Consider the following 22700-nt stretch of genomic DNA (forward strand, 5'->3'; position numbering starts at 1 on the left):
TGGGAGAATTATTGCCGATGATTTGTTACGCAAACTGCCAATCCATTGTTAGTCACTTCAGCTTTATCTACGGTCGAAACAACGTATGAAGAGACATGACAATAAATCTGCACAGCCTACACCTATTGGCCGATCGTAATCCTCTTGCTACAGCGCACACTAGACAGCAGCATCATTTTACGATTAATGTGTGTGCTGGAATTGTAGGTACTCCAAACACCCTGCAAGATCTACCACAAGATCTACCACAAGATGTGCCTTTGCAAATAGGAAGGAAAATGTGATTTTTTGCACACAACATAACATCCGCAACTGAGCTGCACGGTGAAACTGAAAATATCCGCTTCAGTTGTAACTTTGTTTTACTATAAACACGCCTTTTTGCGGGAAAATTATATTCCCATTTTCAGGTATACAAATTTAGTAGTCAGCTGCGTGGTGTTTGCATACCGTAGAGATCAGACTGCACTGTAGAACAGGCGGACGTTACAGTGCATTTGAAGATGGGAATACAATTTTGTCGAAATAGGTCGTGTTTATAATACAACAAAGTCACAACTGAAGCGGATATTTTCAGTCTCATCAAGAAACATATGGTTTGTGTGTGATGGAGCTCCACCATATTTCAGTCTCAGTGTGCGAGATGCACTGGGTGGTATCTACAATCACCGATGGATACGTAGACCAAGACCAGTTCCCTGCCTGCACGTTCCTCCGATCTCAATCCTTTGCATTTTATCTCTGGAGGTGCCTCAAACCATTTATCTATGCAGCAGACCATCCGGATCCCGAAACTCTTCATCGACTTCGCATGGAAGCCCGCGAAACCATTTGAACCATCAGGGACTATTTGAAATAGTGCGACAGTCCGGGATCGACGAATGCATGCGTGTTTGGAAGCAAGAGCAGTGAATTTTGAGCATTTATTATGAGAGTTTGTGTGTTGATGTGCTCCAGTCACTTAACCAGTAAACTTTCATTAATGACGCGAAGACGAAGAATTTTCGCACATACGTTTATAGAAACTTTTTTCTTGTTTTATGTAAACAACCTGTCCCCAAAATTTGTAAAAGTATTTTTGAAAGACCAGTAATAAGAAATATATGGAATACTCAGTTAAAAAAAAGTAGTACGTCATTAAGTCTACAAGAAAGAAAAAACCAGTTAACTTCATTAAGCCGAAAAGGTTCCACTGATGTAAAAGTTAAGGATCGCCGAACAACATTTTAGAGTGAAAGAAACTAATATATGCATTTTTCTTACAAAACATTTTCAGAAGAAATCGGAAAAATTTCTTACAGTTACTGGACGACAACTTCATTCTTACAGGAGGAACCTTGAAACATACAAGAACTAATCTTTGTCATTGTAGCTTCGAATGGAATGAGTCAGTTTTGTTTATTAGCATTCTTCCAGTGCTTCGGTATGCGCAGATTTCGAGTTACGCATACTTTAAGTACCAGCAGCACATTTCTTTTCGGGAATGGAATGGCACCTAAAAGAACACGAACTTGGGCCAGCCCTGACCCTGCGCTCATTTAGACTAACCCTGCTGACGAATTTCCACCCATGCTGTCCTCCCCTCTATTTTTTAAGTCTTCATCATCATCATCTTTTATTGCCTTATCGGGCCTTTAAGGCCTACAGCAAGAAGAACAAAAGGAGAAGTAAAGACAAAAAGACTTACAAAAGTACTCTATACAGTAGTAAAAGTTACATATGTACATTACAGCTTAAAGAAGAAACGAAAAAATAAACAGGGCATTCAATCAAAGGTTTAAAAGGCAAGTCTTCTTCCGAGAAAATAGAAGACGACAGACACCTTTTTTGCGTGTGTGTGAAATTGTGCGTGAGGCTGCTGCACGCAATATGTCATTACGGGGTGTTCAAAAAGTCGCTCCTGAGTGCCGTATGATTGTTAGCCGCGCGTGCCGTATGATTGTTCGCCTGCCTGGGTTACTTCCCATCAAGCGGACTCTCCCAAAATTCCACTGTTTCGTGTATCTCATTAAAAATAAATATTCAATAAATTAATAACTTGTATTTCACTGAGTTTCATTTCGGTATATTCACTGCGGTATGCGGCACGCGAGACTAACAATCATACGGCACTGCGGAGAGACTTTTTGAACACCCCGTATTACATAATTTCAGTGCCATTTGAGCGTCGTTCTGTGGTACAATAATGAAACAGAAGATACAGCTCGCAAACAGATAATTTTAATGTTGGTAGATTATGCGCTTACTCAATGAAATCGAAAATTCTCTCTCTGAGCGCCAAATTAATCATCTGAATTCTCCCAAATTAATTATCTGAATTTTCACGGCGCATTAAAAGAAATTGTAAATGGTCGTAGAAAAATGCGATGATAACAATCATTGATACTTACAGCAATTCATGTTTGCGGGAATTCGCTAAATCACCTAGAGCTGTCTGATTCTGCTCACTATTGTGTGTGTCATTGTTTTCAAATATTTCTAGGGTAATGACATCCGTTTAAAATCGTTTATTTTATCCAAATCTTTATTTTTATAAATACGCCAATGGGTACTTTACGTTGTTTACTTGCAATCTGCGTGCACTTAATGTGTTTTAACTCGAACTTACCACTGTTTACTTGCTGGATGAGTTAACGAAACTTTACAAATTTAAAAGGCCCGAACTGTTTCAATTTATGATACTAAGATTAACATAAACCAATTTTTAAAACAATGACGTATAACGACCTATGAAAACTATAATTTAGCATAATATAAACATTAACTTGCTGCATTACTACAGCACATGAAGAATGTTAAGGATGGCCCTGCCATCGCACTATCGCGTAAATTTATATAAACAGTGGCAAAGGACACTACATTGTGTACTTATTTAAAGAATTATTCGTATTTACCTTAGCATAGACTTTTGAAACGCATTTGAATTCAGAACCATACTCAGGATCTTTATCTGAGTCGTCGTCATCGCCATCTTCCTCAAAATTGTACAAATCGTCCCTGAAAAGCATTTTTCTGCACGAAGAACATCGTATAATTTCACGTACTGGAAGCCATGTTTTTGGCACCAGTGTTTACATGCTCTCTTCCTGACGAAGTTACCAACAGTGCGAATCTGAAATTGAAGATACAGTTGATATTTCTCGGTTTACCGTGGAGCCATCAGCTGATATGAATAAAGCACACCATGTGCCAAGTTTTGCCTACAATAACTCTGTTTCTCAGCGAGTGTCCCTTGCCATTACTTACAACCGAGAGATATAGATAGACCTTAGTATTCAATTATAACTTGATCAGTAATTCACGACGTTGGTAATTTAGCCTTTACCGCTACACAAAAGGCATCACAGTAGTATACTGTAACATTCTAGACATGAAACCACATAAAAATTATCCATCTTATTTTGGTGCTGCAGATACCTGGACATACAGACTTGCAGATCGTATTTCTTTTGCTTAAAGCGAGCTTACCTGTTGCTTTGCTGCCTCAAGCCTCTCTGTGTGCTGTCGTACGTACCTGGTTTTCATGTTATTATGTTTATTAACATGCTCCATTACAAAGAGTAATACTACATTTGTTGGTTTACTGAAGTACGGACATTCATTATTCAATACACCACACTGGAAGAGAGGAATGTGAGCTAAAATTTTGTATCCCGCCGATGGTGTGATCACAGAGAGAGCGCACTCTTTCAGTCAGACTAGGACGGGGAAGCGAACTCAGCCGAAGCTTGTTCAGAAGAATTACGAGTACCCTAGTTTTACAATGGAGCTATTGGATCTCTCAGCTTCTTTTGCACAGAAATCAGAAAAGGAAACAGTACTTTAAAACAAGTTAACGAAAGGACCATGAACTTTCACTGACCGAAATCCGCTGGTTAACTTTGTGGCATATATTTTTTGATGTGTGATGGGAACCTGTATCTTGCACCGAGATGTTTCAAACACTTCCCAATACTTGCCGTAAGTTGTTGTCGACAAAAGCGTATCCTTCCTTACATTCAACCAATATGGGAACAACGAATGAACAAAATTGTATGTATTGCATGACCGTGTCTAACTTCCACGTTCTAGACCATCATGTACCAAGTAACTGGTAATGTTACTTTATAGCAGGCACTGGATTTTCATAAATCTTTTTAAAGGCGAGTAGGTGAGCGTAATGGCAAAAGGTAAAAGCAGAGCTTCGGAGAAACACTAACAACAGAAATCGATCTGTAAGAGAGGATTCAGCCCGATTACCTTACGTGACGTCCGTGAAAACCCGTTTCATTCGCGAGTGATTGTGATGTCAAACCGTACTTCACTAATAACGGCTTTTGCCGACACTTTCATCTCAAGTAACCAAACGATTCGAATGGTTTGTTACCAGTAAGCGGCTTCTTGGTCACTGCCATTGCTGCTCACAAATGAAATTACATCGTAAAGAGAAATGCTCAAAAGGGGGCGTAATAAACGGCATACTAACATTACATGATTTATGTATGTGTAAGGAGTAGGTGCTTTGTAGCTTTTAAATATTTTTCAGAAATAATGATTGGATAGAATAACTGTATGTCGCTGTATTAAAACTATTATTTTCGGTCAGATAATAAACCATCTTCAGATATAAAAAAACGACATTAATTAGAGGAGATGCGTCAATCCATTAGCATTTGTATCTACACGAACTTTATATATAAACTGCGTCAAAAATTTAGAATTCTGGAAAATATCCGATTTATGTTGTACTTAATAGGCTGGAGGGCATGGCCAAAATAACAGTCTAGCAATGTTCTTCGCGCTGTTAACATATTGTCTAACGTATAAATCAAGTACTTTCCTGCCTGCTATAATTCTGATGCCCTTAATGTATGACGTTGGTCTACATGCAAACGATCATCATTGGACGGACGTTCTGTCAGTTTTGGTTCAAAGGGCTCTGAGCACTATGGGACTCAACTGCTGAGGTCATTAGTCCCCTAGTACTTAGAACTAGTTAAACCGAACTAACCTAAGGACATCACAAACATCCATGCCCGAGGCAGGATTCGAACCTGCGACCGTAGCGGTCTTGCGGTTCCAGACTGCAGCGCCTTTCACCGCACGGCCACTTCGGCCGGCAATCTGTCAGTTTTTATGCGCGATAATGGGCTGTTGTTCGATCACAAAATTATTGATTTATATTTAATAATGAAATGCAATTTTTTTTGGCAAATTCATTCCCTCCCCTGAGAAGGGAGGTCGGGCCTTACTAGAGGCTGAAGATGTGGCATTTTCAGCCAACGGGGTAAGGTTGTATAGTTTCACATCTTTATTCACTGAGGGGAGGGGGGGTGGATTTTTACTAATGTCTCCCAATTGGGACTGTAGACCACGTAATGTAAATTTCGAATACGAGTAGTACTGCCGTGAAGGTGCTGTCATCAGAGGGTGTACGAAAGCGACGAGAAACAGGAAATGATTTATTTGTAGCGTGGTCGTTCTTACAGTGGAACGACTGTGTGCGTCTGCGTGTGACGAGTGGGCATGTATTTTGTGTAGACCGGCGTTGGTCGAGTGGCGTGTAAGCGCGTACGCGGCGAAGGCCGAGCAGCTCGCAGGCCGGCGCGGCGCGGCAGGCCCCGTCATTATGCAGGTTAAAGGTAGCGCCGTGGGAACGCGCAGGTGTCCGCCGGCCGACACACAATGCAGCCCTCCTAATTTACGGTGGCCATTCCCAGACCGTCTGACGCGTTCCCTCCACGCCGGCCACCGCTGCACCACATTTCTCTACAACGCTGCAATGGCCGACACTGACCTCACTACAGCTCTCCACACTGTCGTCTTTTTATTCGAATGTGCGATGCTGGTACTAGCCACGGATCGTCGTTTGGATGAACTGTCATGTTTTTTAAGCCAAACACTAATTTTATAAACCAGGTGTACCTTTCCGCGTCGAAGCATTCTTGACACCCCTACAGGGAATAATCAAAATTTGGCGCTCAAAGAACTTTAAGATGTTGGCAGAACGCCGATGTTGTGGCAAAAATGGTAGCAGGATCCAAGCTAGCGACTCGGTAACAAGTAAGTGTTTCAACAAGACTAGTTTCTGAAGCAGTAACTGAAGGAATGAGAATTCATGGTGCATTTTATTGGTATTTCTCAATTATTTGTTGTTTGCATATTCGTGAAAGGCTTATCAAGCTCATCATCTATGCACTATTCCTAGCCTATGATATCGATTATCGAATCCATTCTGAAATCAATTATGTACTGTATACAAAAGTGACGTCACGACTATACTTTGGAAACAGATTGAGTTAGAAGATATGAACAGTTCGTACGAACTCATTTAATAACACAGCAGTTATACTCACGTCTTCTTTCAGGATTAGGATATTAGCCTATTCCGACCTCAGTTTTCCTACCAACACTTTAATGGGTCGACGAACATACGTTTTATCCATCGACGCTTACACACATCAATGTTGGCACAGTCACAGTCCTAACAAAATTAAAGTCTCTTCTCCCACCTCACTCTTCAGTGTTCGCACAATTGTTCCAAGCATATATTGAAATGGACAAACGCTTTTCTTCATTACGTCACCATCGTTAAAAGATAAATCACATCCACGATGAGTCTAGCTTGAAATTTTTTTCTGTTGATTGATCGGCAATTACTCCCTTGGCATGATTCAGTATTTTCCTTACCATGGCATAACTTTCGTTTTTCTCCTAGATGTCCGAAAAATTACAACTGACATTTATCATAAGTAATGATTTATGAAACTTATCTTCACCGCCTTGTAGGATTAACTGATCTTCTGCAAAAAGCTAAGTATTTATGTACACATTGTTATTAAATTTGTTTCCAGGGTGCACATTTTCCTACCAGTTCCTACTTATAGAGTCTCTGTATGTATTGAAGAGCGTTGAGAGTTTTCAACCTGGCCGTACTCTTTGACTGATGAAAATTTCTTCCGTTAACAATTTTTGTCTTCGCGTACGTACAACAGATAACTCGAATCTTTTTTCTTTTTCATTTCAATTCAGCAGCGAAGAAACCTTTGCTACGTTGATATTCTGATACTTTTGCTTTGTAAACCATGCCATTCTCTGAGATATTTGAGACATAAATTGGACTAATGCGAAGTTCAAAGGCAAAAGCGAAGAAGGAACTATACCGTACGTCACGATCGACGTTGTGAGTTAACTAACGACTACGCCGCAACTGCCTTCATTATAAATGGTCAGATTATAATACGTAATGTCTTAACGACAACAAAGATTTTGAACGGATTCTCGCCTAAAGGAAAAAAGTATCAAAAGTTTTCGTTTATTATTTTCGTGTGACAGAACCAACATGAAGACTAAATTTCAAGCACTAGTGCGAATAGTCATGCGATCTTTTACACACACACACACACACACACACACACACACACACACACACACAATTCCCTGAAGTTTTCAATCGTCAGTATAGTAAGCCACGAGCTATTTACATTCAAAACCATAATATCTTGCTTTTAAACTTTGTGTCATGTACAATTACATCTGCATCGTGTTTTGATTTGACTTTACGTAACCAGGATTAAAATCTACAGAATGACATCAATTACCTACTGATTAACCATTCGTTTTAGTTGAGTTCCCGATTCTGGCCTTTTCCGGACATCCGTGATGCAAATTGGGAACGACAACACGACACCTCGAACTGGCAGTAACAATCCGGCATTTGGACAAATAAAAGACAGAAACTTCTGACATTCGGAACGACAGTGGGCACGTCGAGATATGAGCGTCCCTGTTAGTTTTGTAAATAAGCTGTCTGGAATGAGTCCCCTCATTGCCGTAGAAAAAGAGCTATCTTGCTGTAGTATACTATTTTCTTGACACTGACGTACAGTACTTTAGTTCGTCCTCAAATTACTCTATAATTCAATATGTTCAGTGCTAGCTGTCCTGCTTGACAGATTTTTAAAAAAAATACTTGAGTTATGTTTTCATACGAAGTGTAATTAAGTAAAACCAGTAGTTTATGGCGCACTAGATGAGTAGTTTATGGCGCACTAGATGACACAGTTGAACTGTACTCATGAAATGACAATATTTTCACCGAGCCACAGTTTGTGCTATATTATATTTATTCCAACATTGATTTCAGCCTGCCACCGTTTTCAAGTGGTTCTGAGGCGCCTTAGAGCATGTCACAGACTGAGAGGAACAGCTGATGCGCCATATGTTTGACACGGTCAACACTCATGACTGTAAACAGGCACATAAAATGGAAAGTCTGATGGGTCATCGGTCGTAACATTGTGACAAGAATCCTCAGTGTTAAGAGTGAAAACAAATCGGACACTCCATTTGATGTTCATGTATGCAAGCGTGATTCACTCTTAAATTTTTTTGTGCATTTTCTCTGTTTTATGAGCTGATACTGCTGCTTCAAATATCCGCTAAATACCAACACGTTAACGCCTGCCTTTAGACGACTCTTTCTGAACTGTCTATAGGTGTACTAAAAACACTCTCATAGGCTTTACCTGTCTTCAATGAGACTGCCAAACTAACAGAACATGATGTATCTGCCGGTAAATGAGTAGGCGATTGCAGCCGGTGTCAACGTGGAAGAAAATAAATATTTTGCATATAATGGCGCACCATGAAGAGGTGACGTTTCGATCAAATGGAAACGGTAATTTCTTCTGGCCGTTAATATGCAGAGCGACACTGATGGTTAACAAGGCGGGTGATCTGATGTAATACGCGTAGAGCAGTCCTTTGCCTTTGCTGGACGACATGTGCGCTACAGGAGCGATGCGCCCCACCCTGACCCGGGCGCAGCGGTGCCGCTGCCGCAGGCGTGGGAGCCGCCGGCGTGTTCCGCGGTCGTTTCCCCGCGGTCGAGGTCATCCCAGCCCCGCTCCTCGCCCTTCAGCTCTGGTGCCTATCCTGTCTCCTCACCTCGTCAACACTTTGTTACGGCCACAACTCAAACAAAGTGTGTAATTGGTGCTTCCGCTGAATGCAAGTTAATCGCTTGACTGATTATACACTGTCCGACCGAAAGGATCTGGCCACCCCTACGTAATGCAGAACTGACCACTAGATCTCACGAGAGACGGACACTCCAATATAAAAGGAAACGGGGGTGAGGGGGGGGGGATACTGTGTTGGCAGTAGAGAAGCAGTACAGCGCAATGGGTCAGTCTGGAGAGCTCAGTGACTTTGAACGTAGACTAGTCGTTGGATGTCACCTGAGAAACAAACACATCAGGGATACTTCAACCGTCCTGAAGCTCCCCAAACTGACTGTTGATGATGCGATTCTGAAGTAAAAAAGCGAAGGGACGACCACAGTTATACCAGGATCAGGTAGACATCATGTACTGACGAACAGGAACGATCGGGCGCTGAGGAGGTTGTGAAAAAACAGCATGAAATCAAAGGAAGCAATCACGCGCGAGTTCCAAGTGATACCAGAAGGCCAACTGGCACACCATTGTATGGGGTACGATGGTCGAGCAGCTCTTCATAAGAAGAATTCTGAGATTGTATCCGTATGACAATGCATCCTGTCATAAAGCAGCATGTGTGAGGCACCAGTCTGTGGACAACAGCCGGCCAGAGTGGCTGAGCGGTTCTAGGCGCTACAGTCTGGAACCGCGCGACCGCTACGGTCGCAGGTTCGAATCCTGCCTCGGGCATGGATGTGTGTGATGTCCTTAGGTTAGTTAGGTTTAAGTAGTTCTAAGTTCTAGGGGACTGATGACCACAGCAGTTAAGTCCCACAGTGCTCAGAGCAATTTGAACCATTTTGTGGACAACAACAACCTGAAGTGGAATGGCCTGCCCAGAGTACAAACTTGAATACAATGGAGTAGCTTTGGTATGAGTTAGAACGTCAACTTCACTCCAGATCCCAACTTCTAACATCACTGCATTCTCTAGTTTCGGCTCTTGAGGAAGAATGGTCTATCATTCCATCACAGTCAGTCGCCCACCTCATAGAAAGTGTCCCCAGCAGGGTTCAACAGTGCCTGTTCTTGGCAAAATAGAGACAGTGAAATAAATGGGAAACTCACTAATAAGAAAATCCGTTTATTGTCTGAATTTTTAGTTTCGTAGGGCATTTATTTTATGGAACGCTTAGAAGTTACCACACAGGAGCTGCCGCGTTCAAGAGTTCTTAACACACTTTTTTCTGCTTATTTATGCGAAATTTTCACTCCTGTGCCTCTTACTGTCTAAAGGCCGTCAAGCTTCCACTTGCGGGTACACCCACTAACATGTTTCTCCGCTTAATTTCTGTACAGGAAACGGAATATTAGCAGACTTCTGAGTGACAAGAACACAACAATTGTGGCTGTTTGCCACAGCTTCCCATAAAAGATTGTTTATTTTTTATATATTGCTCTACAATTAGTTGGCAAGTGATGTGGGACAAGTATACAGGTGTGTGTGTGTGTGTGTGTGTGTGTGTGTGTGTATGTGTCAGAGAGAGAGAGAGAGAGAGAGAGAGAGAGAGAGAGAATGGTGCACTGACGTAAGGACTTCAAACAGTTAAGTTATAAACGTCGTGACACGCTACGACCATTGCGCTTCAGGAGTGGCGCACTGTCAGAAGAGTTTACATGTTTCGGGTTTCCTGCACAGACAGTTCTGCTGCAGACCGAGTATAAGGCGCGCGACTGAAATGGCGCGACAACTGGAAACGTATTCCAAAGCTGTACTTGGTGGAACAGCACGATTCTCGTGGGCAAAACGTCTAAATTGCACACAGATTCGCCGTGAAATTCTGCCGGTATATAGACCAAATGCAATATCACGCAAAGCCGTGGTGAAATCGTGCCAACAGCTTTACCAGGGCTGCACAGGACTGGGTGGTGCCGATCAGGAGGTCCAGATATCACCCGGTTTCCATCTTTTCGGCAATCTGAAATAACTTGTTGGGGACAGATGTTTTCCAACGATGACGGCATTGTCACAGTGGTTCTCGAATGGCACCGCTACGTGACCAGGGAGTGGATTTCTGTCGTCAAGGAATTAGAATGACTGGTAGAAAGTTCCAACTGTTGTTGCAGAGACATGGTGACTATCAAGTGAAATAGTATCATATCTGTATCACTTTAAACTACAGTGCAGCATTCAATAAAAGCTACTTGGTCGGCCTGCCATAATATTGTGTAACTTACTCTCTGAAGTCCTTGTATACGTTCGAAAGCGCGCTTTAAACACATACACGATGTTTCAAAGCTGTGCGACAAATGTCTCTTAATATATCACGTCATGGGAAACAACTTTTGTTAGAGATAAGATGATTGCTGTGGCGTCGTTTAAGACTGTTTAGGCCTCTAAGAGGCGGCAGGCCGTAGGTACTCTGGGGCTTTCGTATGCATGTACGTTGCCTATCACCCAGTCACTTGCTCCTTGTGATAGCCGGTAAGCTAAGCAAAATTGAAGTTCTTGATTCGCTTCTAAAATATCTTCCTCCAGTTAGAGACATACATTCTTATGCATTTCCCGTTGAAAATCATTATCAATTTTTTGGAGTAGGTAGTATTCTGTACAGAAGACCCTGCTAGTTTGGTGAAATCTCGTCGACACATGGCTGGGGAATACTAAAGGGCTCCGAGCGTTGCTGGAAGGAGTCAGTGAAAATTTTATCTCTAACAAAATTTTTTCCCCTTGACTTTATCTGTCACCACTAGATATTTGTAGAAAATGCTTTGAAACACTCTTTGAACCATCTCCACACTTGCTTGAAACAGTAGAAAATCAAAACTTTGTGGACACGAAGGGATTTGTACTTCACTCCCAACAAACAGGAGTTTGAAGTCCAATTTACGGCGACATATTGCTGAGCGCCAATACATATCCACATTTGTCTCTCGGCACTGAGGTGTACAGTTTCGCTTATAATCCACAAAGCAGCGTGATCTGCTTTACGAAACTAGTGTACAGAGTGTGGCAAAATCTGAGGTAAAAGTTTCGAAGCACGGTCTTCTGCATCTTCTTCCTTCCCGGACGGCATAACATAAGCAGCCAAGGCTTGAAATATGCACAAAATTTATACATAGGCAGTAATCGGAAGATGTGTTTACATCAAAGCGTTTACTAAAAATCTTTGTGAATTGTTGCAGGGTACTTTTAAATCTTTGCTGCCCGACAGGACTTAAAAGTCCCGTTCATTTTCTGGAGTCATAAAACAGCATGAAGTTGAATTCTTGTACTATCATCCTGTCTGGACGCCTGTCTATCATTAATGTGGTACAGAAAACTCTTTGGTTGTGAGAATTCAATATATCTGTCCACAGATGACAGAAAACAACGACACACTGTGTTTTCATTTCATCATAACGAAGTACGGACCTTGCCTACGTAAAAGGACATTATTCTGAGTGCACTGATGTTTCTAATCTTGTTTCGTATTGTTTTCGTTAACGTATACGGATATTACTAAATCCAGTAGCTAAAGAGCCCTATCTTCCTGTGTGATATCAGGAGGATTCATCTGATCTGATAAACTAACACTCATATTTCTTATATCTGCTTAGAGCGAACAGTGAAGTTGGTTTGGTTGTCTAGAGACACGCCAACCCTGCTGTAAACAGGAAGGAACGTATGTAAATACACATCCACCTTCTCGGCGCAACGGCAACTGAAACACTTTTAATGTGCTGCTACGGTACATCATGCTACTACATACCGGTACCATTACTGTTACACAAATCGCTCAATATTGCATCCGTCAGTGTCCAGAGCAGTCAGAAAGAGCAGGATTACATTCTGCAAAGCAGAACGAAGCATGTCCGTAGCTATGCTGGCTACCTCTCTTGATATGCTGCGCTTCATATCAGCACTTGTGTGAATGTTTCCCTGGTAAACCCCATCCTTCAGGTAGCTCCACAGCCAGGAAACACAGGATCGTGCTGGCCAAGCATTTGGAAACAGTCGGCTGATAAGTCGATCGTTTCCAAATGTGTTTTTAAGAAGCAGGTGAACTTCACGAGCGACGTGCGGTGGGGCCCCACCTTGCACGAAAACTGTTGAGTTCAGTGCCTCTCTCTGCTTTAAATGAAATGCTGGCGACGAATTTCGCAGTAACGCTAGCCAGTCACACTGCACGTCTTTGCTCCTTGAGCGCCAACCTGTTCAAACAAGAGTGGGCCACTGATGAACGTAGCCATGAAGCCACACCAAACGGTGCCAAATTCACCATACAGAGGAACTTTATGAACAGTGACAGGAGGTGAAGATCCTCACACTCAGCAATTGTGTGTGTTCAGCACAGCCGTCTGTCCACAGGACGGCCTAGGGATAGCCCTCGTCAACTTCAGTCCTTGCGAGAAAATGGAGAGCGAAGTCAATACGTCGTTGTGCGTCCAGTGGTGCAGGTTGCTGTACGATATGAATATTGTACGGATACCATTCGTGAATGGTTCGAAGCATTTTCCGTACCGCGTACCACAGAATGTTCAACTGTATTGACACACCACGCGCACTGCCTGAAGATCAGGAATTGCGCGCAGTATAGCAACACCAGATTTATTTCATCATGAAATACGCCTGGAGAAATTGAAGAATCACAACACCAATTTCATCAACCACCTGTGGTGCAACCAGTCATCGGCCTCTTCCCGGAGCGATGCCCAGTTCTCCAGTTTTTTTCGAAATTCATCATCATGCTCCGCACAGCAGGTGGAGAAAGAGGATCCTTTCGTAATCCTTTCAGCTGTCGATATTTTCGAAGTGCAGCTGCAGCAGTACTGTTGTTTTGATAACGTAGCTGAATAATAATGCCCTGCTCCTTTTGTCCAAGGCCGGCCGAAGTGGCCGCGCGGTTCTGGCGCTGCAGTCTGGAACCGCGAGACCGCTACGGTCGCAGGTTCGAATCCTGCCTCGGGCATGGATGTGTGTGATATCCTTAGGTTAGTTAGGTTTAACTAGTTCTAAGTTCTAGGGGACTAATGACCTCAGCAGTTGAGTCCCATGGTGCTCAGAGCCATTTTAACCTTTTGTCCAATCTCAAGTTGACACGTTAAAATTTGTTTTAAATGTGTGGTAAGTTCCTATGGGACCCTAAGGTCATCGGACCCTAGGCTTACACACTATTTAATCTAACTTAAACTGACTTACGCTAACGACACGACACACACCCATGCCCAAGGGAGGACTCCAACCTCCGACGGGGGCAACCGCGCGAGCCGTGACAAGGCGCCTTAGACCGCACGGCTACCCCTTACACGTTAACAAGGGCATTGTGGCTAGTCAGGTTTCTCCGTCTGGTACCGCGTACATTGCGCACGGAACGCTGTCCTCGCTGGACAAGGATATGGATATGGATTGTTATTACTTAGAATGATGGATCCAAGAATTAACCGCAAGTGAGTAACAAAATCCAAAGTAAGGTTCGTGACGGAAATTTTGAAGACACTTATGTCGATTAGCAGTTTGGTGTCTGAATCACTACATAATATTGATACGTACCTTACTGTAAAGCAAACTGCAAATAGCTTCGGCGAAACATTCCCAATTTTCAAAACTTTAGCCACAATCATCAGAATAAATGGGAAATGTTCTTAATGACAGTAGAATCTTCATCAAACATCATACAGCGTTTCAGAATTACCCCTTCTGACTTGAATTGAGAAAAAGATCGCATTAGTGACTTACGCGTCCATTAACCGTGTAGCTGGGTCTTAATGAAGCAACCGCCCCGTGGCGTAGTTTAGACAACAGACGTATTCTCCGTGCTTCATTCGGGGCGGAGTAGCTGCCATTGGCACAGACTGCCACTAATCAGGAGCACGCAAACAGAAAGTGATCTCAGTATAGCTTTTCTCCATTCCAGGAAACTAATCAAACTCAAACCCTTTTAGTTTATTATTACGATCGTATAATTACTGTGCCTTGTGTGAACTGCGCATTTTGCTGAGGTGCGGCATCTTCAACGTGTGGTACAATGACGAGCTGCGGCGCCAGCACCAGGCCTCTCCGACCGGAGACCCCTGCAGATCTACCGAAGATGAACAATAGCGATCGATGTCCGGCGGCGTATTAGGCACGCCCACTGCCCCGCGTAACAAGGCGAGCAGCCAGCTCGTTACCGACACGCCCCACACGCCGACGCCGGCGCTAACGAACGCCACCGCCTGCCTTTGTCACATCCAGCTTCTCTGGGGTCACTCCAGGTTTCTAAGGAAATAATATCTAGGAACACGAGTCTCGCGGTTTTAATTCTGCAACCACCACGTGGGCGCCAAGCCAGTGGTTGTCCACTTCTCGAAATGAAAAAAAAAGTGTTTTACAGGATTTACTAAGAGTTCTGAAACCATTATTACACTGCTTTCTTTCCCAAAATCGAGAAACGTTTGGAGCTGAAGGAGAAGCAGAAAAATGTTAGCCAGGAAGGTAGCTGCGACGGCAGTTGTTCTTGGATGCCAAGAACGCAGAGATCTGCATTCGTCTTTGTGTCTGGTAGACGTAGAAGCCATGAACCCACTGAGCAGTTTGGATTCAGTGTGTAGACTCTCTTCTCGTTGTCTTCTTTTTTCCGATAATCGCTTCACAGTTATTTTGTATTCGGCTGCCAAGGCTGAGATAATCTGAACTTGAGACGTAACTGTATCATAATCCGTACGCAGTAAAATAGCAAACGGTCTCCGGGTGGAGACATATTCCCAATATCTTTTAACTTAATGAACTTCGAGAGTATTAAACGCTGTGGTAAGAAGAAAATTCCCAGTATGATATGGACATTAAATATTGTAGAATTATAAATAACGTCACACTACGGGTAGTAATCAAATCGTTGAAGTCCGAAAGGAATATCTATCTGCAATGGCGACACTCTTACAGTTGACAAGTTGCAATAAGAACAAACGAGAACAAGGGCTGACTTACGGCGTGTCGATATAGAAGTTTGGGAGGAAAGTATGTCCTACTCTCAGCACGCCCGCAGATAACTGAAGTAGAAATCACTAAGTTTAGTTATAATTAATGAGTACTAGTCGGTATGACGAAAATAAATTACATGAAGCAATAAATTCGGCCAGAATTGAGAGCAAGATATCTACAAGTGGTGGAGAAATGTATGGCTTGAAAATTGAGGAAAAACACTACGTTGCTGCTGTTAAGGTACTTAAATCAAATGCGGCAAACGTTTGCTTCGTATTATGGTGCCTCCATCTGCAATATGAATCGTCGCTGTTATACCTAAATTATGTCACGCGTTTCATTGGGATCCTTATCAAAGCCAGCTAGCTATCCGCACGGAATACCAGCGTTCCCGGCTGAATAAAAGGGAAAGAAATACTTTAATATGGCGAGAGAAGTGGGTGGTTGCGAGGAGTGAGGGTGAAAGAAGAGTTAAAATAAGAAACAAAAGAGAAAGATTGAGAGTAGTCCCGTAAGTAGTGAAATGCAAACCGTCAGATGTACCCTACTCGAACCATAACGATGATAACAGCAAATAACGAAAGCTGCTGACGGGATGGAAGTGCGCTATGCCTCAGGTAGGTGGTTTCCGCACGCTTTCACCTGGCTGTCGCACTGTGACTGGCTACGAATGCCGGGTGGAGCCAACCGGTCGCACACACCACACCCACCACTCACTGTACGTTCTCACACTGCCTCTCACTGTATTGCCAGGCACTCAAAGTCTGCTACCGGTACGACAACTCCGTGTCGACATCATTTTACCAACAGGTTCAGTATGCAATGCACATTTATGAGCGGCACTCTCTTGTACGCAAATGTGTTTCAATAGAAAGTGCAATTTACTGAAGTGTCCATTAATTTCTTTGGAAAGAGGGAAAGAACATTTACTTTATTGAACAATGTGAATACCGTTTATAGCCAAAGGTTCCCATTTTGTTAGTCCCTTTATGACGTAATTATAATTAATTCCGCATTTTTGTTAACAGGATGGACAATGTACCCATCAATTCAGAAACAACATTTATACGGTTCCAAAGTCAGCCTCGGAGAGCAGTTCTGAAACTAAGAATGCAACTGTGACAAACAGAAGCTGTTTCCTAGAGACTGGAATGAGCAGTTTTTGAAGAACTTTACTTCTTTTAGATGTAGCACTCGCTATAGAGCGGCAATTCACTCTGACTACTTTTTGAAAGCCGGGCACCGCAAGGAATAGTGACTTAGTTCTGGGCAACGACTAAAGCGGTCGTCACGTGTAACGTCTTAGCTAAAGCTAAAGCTGACGTGGTGATCTACAAGTTTTGTGACGTCACTTCCTGCTATATCACGCTGCGAAGACATTTTGTCAGGTAAAACGCAAAATATTTCGGCAAAGTGCCACGTGCAGTAGAACCTACAAGAAGAGAGAACGCTCCCTGTATAACAAGCGGAGCTTGCGAGATGTCACATTGTATTTTTCATGTTCAGTAGAAGCCCATATTCGTTGGGTTTTACGTTCTAACTTACACCTTATGAATATATGCTGTTTCTAAGCATCCGCATATTGATTGTCTCGCTGTTATTGGTACGATTTGTTGCAAAAAAGAAATGATGCGAAGCGTCATATTAATAGTTAAAGAATTTTAATGTTCCGTTATTTTTATATTATAACCCGTATTTTTGACAGTACGCCATTTTAAGGCAACGACACATTGAAGATTCATGAAAAACATGTCGTTCTTGTTAGGATTTGTTTTAATTAAACGTCAATTAATTATGTATCGGCGATTAAAGTTTTTGGGAGCTCGTAACGTAAAATACGAGGTCGCTCGTTGCAGAGTTTCAGTGTAGCGTAGTTTGCAGGGGCGCCAAATTACTGAACAGTGGGTAGAGGGTTAGCGTTCCTCTACATTCAATTTTTTCTTCACTTTCGTATTTTATAAAAGGTTGTGGAGCTTTCTTATGAAATTACTAGAAATAATTTCTGTAACGTTTGATGTTACGTAAATATAAGTGCGCTCTCTGTGAGTAGTAGTTTGTTCGATTTTGTGAAATTCTATAAGCTGATGCCCCTACTGACTGGACGTGTATCTTTTCCTCTTATTACATGTTCACGGACATCGCAGTTTTTATTTATGGATACCACAGACAGAACGACATGACTAGCATATGGACATGAAAGGAAATGTTCGTTTTAACAGAGTTGAAGTAGAAATTCTACATTCGTAAATTTTCGTGAACAAACAATATTTTACGAGCCAAATAAAGCAGACAACTGCCGCTGGAGATCGCAAAATCACCTTAACCAGCTAGTCCCATGTGGCGACGGCGCTGTTTCTTATGACGTTGGATATACCGTCCGTGTGTATGTCAATGTTAACTGCATCGTCCCCAGTGACGACGGCTTTAGCTGGTCGCTTTATGTCACAGAGCAGATCTCTGTTGCTTTGTATGGAGGCCACTGCATTCAAATTCTTCCTACCACAAACGGTCCCCCACTCGCTAGTTATTGTTTTAACGCATCCATTATGTACATCTACTTTTTCCTCTACAGTTTAGCATCTGTTACTGCAACCTGACTGCCAATAACAATGTTTTTGAATCAGTCTGTCATATTGTTTTATCTTCATTTGCAGGTTCATGAACGTTTCCAACACCCACGGCAAACAGCTGCCGGCTTGCGTCGGAAGACGCGGTACCCGCAGATGTCTACATGCAACCGGTTCGAACTCACGGTGCACCTCCGTTCCCAACGCTGATTTCCAATAGTCGCCAGTCGTGACAGGTAGCTTATGTTGCACATTTCCTTCTTCCTACACTGCAAAAATACAAGCAAATGTTTTAACAAATATCACCAGTTTAAAAAGTCAGTGATGATATTCAGATAAAAAACACGCAGAAACTAAGTACATAAGTAAACAAACTCAATAACTATTAAACTATTTATAGCATGACTGCTTGAACGCCGCATTGATGTAGGTTAAATAAATAAATAAAACATGTCAGGTTTCTTCGTTGTTTCTAAGACACTTCTCTCGGTACGTGGGTAATTTGGAAATTAGACAACAGCACGGATAACTGCTAGTCTTGTATTAAGTGAAACTTAATCCCCCCCCCCTCCTATTCCATGTAAACATTCCGCATACCAGACAATAACTTTTATAAAATTAAATTTCATGATATAAATGACGTTTGTACTTCATGTAAAATGGCAACAAGCAGAACAGAAATGAGTGGAACAATAAAACGCACGTCTTTCTTGTAGGCTACGGCTATTAGCAAGCAAAGCGAGCTACGCGCGTTCGATGTGACATTGGCTGTACCGAATAGGCAGAAGCCTTCACGCCTCTGTGATTAATGGGCGGCAGACAACAGCCAATGGTGCAGCCGTAACGTAGCTCTGTATTACAGTCTTGCAACCCATTCTTAGCGCCTTCAGGTTTATACACATTTATAGACGATGTGTGTTAACAGCAGTAGCTGTCTTCCAGACGATTCGGCGTTCTACAACATTCTATTATAACTTTTCCTTGTTTGTTCTCCGCTAATTCCCACTGGGTGATCAGGAGTTTGAGTTACGTCCTTAATAAAATAACAGTAATTTTACAATACTGCCAGAAAATAACTATTTTCACGACGCAAACAGATGGTGCCACTTCAACATAATTTGTCATCATAGATATATTTTTATTTTCACCAACATTGATTTTTTTCATTATCTAAGTGTGCATTATTGCTTTTAGCACGCCTCCGAATAATTTTTGATTAGGCATTTTGCAACAACTAAAAGATGGGTTTTGAAAGCAGTCAAAAGAAGGGACAACGCGAATCCCTGTACTTCTTAGCGGTCTATAACTTTCTGTTCTTTGTTTTGTCTTTTATTCTATAAAGGTATTTACCAAACTTGTTATTAAACTTCATACCGAAATGCGAGAGCCATTGGTGCGTTGTGATTTGAACAGTCCAGTACTCACTCATCGGAGAATCGATATTCACATGTTGAAGAAATATTATAGTTTAGTGTATAATTTAGAGCGTAGAAGCATTCATTCTGTTATTTCCTGTGAGCTTCAGAGAGAAACCGAGTGACTCAGAAGAAACACTTGCCACGATCGTGTTGCAGTTATTGATTTCCCAGGCATTAAATGGCATCTGTTAATGATGGTAACAACAATAATTAGGTCGCATCCGGAGAATGTAAACTGGTTAGGAGTCAAAATGGTTTCTGAGTGTGTGTACATGTTTCACTTGATCAAAGTGGCCTGGCTATTCTACAGTTACAACGGTTGGGTAATGGTGTTTGACGAGTGCAGAACTGTGGTGAAGCTGTAGCGAGCGTGTGCTGCAGCGGTCCCTGACTGCGGCGGAACTGGACAGATAGCGGTGGTCTGCTATCGCACAGTATCGCAATCCGCGGTGGTCTCGGGAAGTGCGCCTTGTCGCCGGAAGGCGCGGGTACAGTTGGGGACAAGCTTGTTGTACCACTGTACAGTCGCTGTTCTTTCCAACGACTCTTTGAGTGTTTCCAGGCCACGTCCTGGATCCCTATATCCTTCCATCGTGAAGGCGTTGCTGTTTATTTAATAATGATAGTGTAGGCAATTCTTCTTTCTCCATACTGGCGCATGTCACCATGCGAAAGTGATGGTCACTGCAATACTTCTGCACCAAGGAGAGCGCTTAATCAAGCGACTGTAAAATTTGCACACGAAAACAGCAGAGGTGTGTGTGTGTGTGTGTGTGTGTGTGTGTGTGTGTGTGTGCGCGCGTGCAACGATAAATTTGATCTAATAATTAAGAAGGAGAATCTGATAGCCGAAGTAGACATAATACGCCATATATCCCAGAACTTGAGTTCGTGCGTGACGGTGTTTCATAGGATGACTTGGAACCGATGCCTTGGCTAATTATAGAATGATTTTTTTTTAAAAATTAGCATTCCAGATACAAATCCTGTAAAAAGCTGAAATCGCTGTGTAAGTAGGACCTTATATACTCAGGTCTTACTTTAAAGTCTACAATTACGAGCATAATATTTGAAGCTATTAAGGAGATTTATCAGTTGGAATGTTGTCTTAAAATTTGGCTCCCAGCAAAAATATGAAAGTAGTGATACGTTGGCGACGGCTTGCTATTCCGTGCAGGTGCGGCGGCTCACCGCCGCCCCCGCCGCCGCACAGTTGAACGACTCGCCACATACTGACGTCAGCGCCGCAGCCCTTATTCGGGAGCCCACTTGCCGGTCCCGCTAGACACGGCACGTCGCAGGGTTGATTGTACTCCGCTTCAAGGTGAGCACCGCAGCTCGAGCCATCGCAGTACCACTGATACATAATAAAACAACCTGCGTGTTTAACAACAGCAAGAGCCACATAGTATCAGCTTACGTATTAGGTGAGAAATATCTGCATCAGCTACGGATTTAATTACCTACGAAAGACACGAAGCGGCACGAACACTAAAATGAATTGCAGGGAAGGCTAATAGATTGCTCTGCATTTCTAGTGCGATTTTTTTTAAGTTTCTGTTGTAATTTCCGGATCCATTTATGGGGTCGAAGGGAGGCGTGGAAAAAATTCGCTGCACGGATCGCAAGAAGTCTGTATAGCAGACAAGGAAGAAAGGTGTCAATGCTGTGGTTAAAACTTAAGTCGCATAACTTTAGAGAACAGTTACTCGAAGTGGACTGGGCACCAATTCTGGTGCCTCCTAGGTACGAGGGTCACTCCAAAAGAAATGCACACTATTTTTGTAAAGATACAGTTTTCATTCTGCATGTGTGAAAGTTTTACAGTGTGTAGATACATCCTTCCAGTTTGTTTTCAAACTTAGTTCAACCAGTTCCCGTGAGTGGCGCCGTCACAGCATGTCTTCAAGATGGCTGCTACACTTAACGTTCGTCAGAAGCAACGTGCTGTCATAGAATTTCTGTGCTGTGAAAACGAGACAGTGGGAAACATCCACAAGAGGTTGAAAAAAGGTGTATGGAGATGCTGCTGTCTATCGCCGTACAGTTAGTCGGTGGGCAAGCAGGTTACGTGATAAAAGCGGGCACGGTAATATTGAGGATTGTCCTCGCAGCGGCAGGCCTCGTACTGCACACAGTCCAGCCAATGTGCAGAGAGTTAACGAATTGTTGACTGCTGACAGACGCATCACAGTGGACGAATTGTCACGCTACGTTGGGATAGTGGAAGGAAGTGTTGGCTTTAAAAAAGGTTTGTGCCATGTGGGTTCCCAGGATGTTGACAGTGGCTCACAAAGGAACAAGAAAAACTGAATGCAGCTAACTTTTGGAACAGTACGAGAATGGTGGAGATGAATTTCTTGGAAGAATTGTGACAGGTGATGAAACATGGCTCCATCATTTTTCACCAGAGACGAAGAGGCAATCAATGGAGTGGCACCATGCAAATTCAACCAAGAAAAAAAAATTCAAAACCACACCTTCTGCTGGAAAAGTTATGGCTATGGTGTTTTTCGATTCCGAAGGACTCTTGCTTGTGGACATCATGCCAAGTGGAACCACCATAAATTCTGATGCATATGTGACGACACTGAAGAAACTTCAAGCTCGACTGAGTCGTGTTCGACCACGTCGGCAAAATCAGGATGTTTCGCTGTTGCACGACAATGCACGGCCATATGTCAGTCAAAAAACCATGGAAGCGATCACAAAACTTGGGTGGACAACATTGAAACTCCCGCCTTACAGTCCTGACCTGGCTCCATGTGACTACCATCTCTTTGGGAAACTGAAAGAGACTATTCGTCGAACAAGGTTTGAAGATGATGACTCCCTTGTGCACGCTGCCAAA

At 42.7% G+C, this 22700-nt stretch overlaps 1 protein-coding gene and 1 long non-coding RNA gene across 4 annotated transcripts in view; one reads left to right on the forward strand and one right to left on the reverse strand.

The window, feature by feature from the left end:
- The window catches only part of LOC126188941 (ETS-like protein pointed), a 798299-nt gene that overhangs the window by 82878 nt on the left and 692721 nt on the right, over window positions 1-22700 (reverse strand). The window lies entirely within an intron of this gene.
- The window catches only part of LOC126188943 (uncharacterized), a 39206-nt gene that overhangs the window by 5729 nt on the left and 10777 nt on the right, over window positions 1-22700 (forward strand). The window contains exon 2 of the long non-coding RNA XR_007537883.1: window positions 18519-18667. This is a non-coding gene — a long non-coding RNA (uncharacterized LOC126188943). The remainder of the gene's footprint in view (window positions 1-18518; window positions 18668-22700) is intronic.

The sequence above is a fragment of the Schistocerca cancellata genome, chromosome 5 (assembly GCF_023864275.1).
Source record: "Schistocerca cancellata isolate TAMUIC-IGC-003103 chromosome 5, iqSchCanc2.1, whole genome shotgun sequence".
NCBI lineage: Eukaryota > Metazoa > Arthropoda > Insecta > Orthoptera > Acrididae > Schistocerca > Schistocerca cancellata.